This window comes from Apaloderma vittatum, unplaced genomic scaffold (genome assembly GCF_000703405.1).
Source record: "Apaloderma vittatum isolate BGI_N311 unplaced genomic scaffold, ASM70340v1 scaffold33425, whole genome shotgun sequence".
Classification (NCBI taxonomy): Eukaryota; Metazoa; Chordata; class Aves; order Trogoniformes; family Trogonidae; genus Apaloderma; species Apaloderma vittatum.
Genome location: NW_009716190.1, coordinates 3,978 through 5,766, shown reverse-complemented (window position 1 = coordinate 5,766; position 1,789 = coordinate 3,978).

Here is a 1,789-nt window from a genome sequence, read left to right as displayed (position 1 = left end):
TACACCCCAGGATGCCATTGGCCTTCCTGGCCACGAGGGCACATTGCTGGCTCATGGTCATCCTGCTGTCCAGCAGGACCACCAGGTCCCTCTCCCCTACGCTGCTCTCCCAACAGGTTAGTCCCCAACATAAACTGGTACATGGGGTTGTTCTTTCCCAGACGCAAGACTCTACACTTGCCCTTGTTGTATTTCGTAAGATTTCTCTGCGCCCAGCCCTCTAGCCTGTCCAGGTCTCTCTGGATGGCAGCACAGCCTTCTGGTGTGTCAACCACTCCTCTCTTTTTCACTGTGAGGGTGACAGAGCACTAGAACAGGCTGCCCACGGAGGTTGTGGATTCTCCTTCTCTGGAGTCATTCAAAACCCATCTGGACATGTTCCTGTGTGACCTACTGTAGGTGATCCTGCTGTGGCAGGGGGGCTGGACTAGATGATCTTTTGAGGTCCCTTCCAACCCCTGACATTCTGTGATTCTGGGATTAAGTAAGCCACCTGCCTTTAAAAAACACAGCAGCGGAGATTCAGTCTGTTTGAAGCGAAAAAGTAAATTAATAGGTTTTAAAAAATAGTGGATGTTTTAAAAATGCTGTGATACTATGCTTCTAAATATTTAAGATCTTTTATTCTGTGCAAAACCAGCATGGTAATTACTGGATTAGAAAAAATGTCTTTTGAGACCAAATTTGAACCCATCTTCTAAGTTTTGAAATGTATTTGGAATGCTTGACTCCTTCTCAATAGTCCCAAGGGAAACTGAGTTAGTTTCACACATTTGTTTACTCAAGAAGGCATGGCATTTGGTTTTCAATGAAGAGCTGCTTTTTACTTTAGTTATCCAGCTGGCTTGATAGGGGTAGAGTTAAATGAAATGATTTGTTCAAGATCACTGAGGGAATCAGTGACTGAACTGGGAGAAGAAAGTTGGACTGGAAAATCTGAAAATACTAATTCCCATTGTGGAACAATTTCTCAGTATTAAAATAAATTAAAGGGGCAACTTACTTATTGTATTTCACAGCCATCTGCACAAACTGCCAACATTGCATAGCCGAAATTTGCATCAGTAGGGAAATGTAGACGCAAGGGGGAAAGTGAATGGAAAAACAAAAAAGTAACACTTTCATGTGAGAGATGTGAAAATTTGTCTTCCAAAGCTATTTGGTTTTGTAGGTTTCACTTTTAGGGGATAAGTTTGGCTCTGCAATGACTCTTTCTTGCTTTTCTTTAGTAATTTATTAACCAACCTATAGGAACTGTTATTCTAAGATTTTTCTAATTTACAGGTGTTCACAGTTCCTTTGTGTGCGTTTTTCTGTTTGTTTTTCTTAATCATCTTTTCCTTTTCCCATTTTTAACAACCTGGAGCTGTGTCAGTGCTTTCATGAAACCATTATATTGGTATGATACCATGACTTTTTATCAATAAGATTAGATTACTACAAAAGACTTTTGCCAGTTGCAGCATTGATTCTTGATAAGAGTATTAAGTTGTCATATTGACAGAAGACAATGAGACATACACATTGGCTCATAACTGGCATCACAAAACTCGGTGGTAAAGGAATAGTGAAATTTAGAATTTTATATTTTAGTTTCAGGACACAGTGTTTCTGCCAGGACAGGGACCCCTGCAATTGCTTTCTACACACTCCTTCCTTCCAAACCCTACCTCACTTCTCCAGGCCTCTCCTCCCCTTCAACATAATTTCCCAACAGTATTCTATCTTTATAGACTCCTCATTTCAGCCTCAGTCTCCTGGCTTAGCCAGTGCTGGCTTTCTTCTTGGC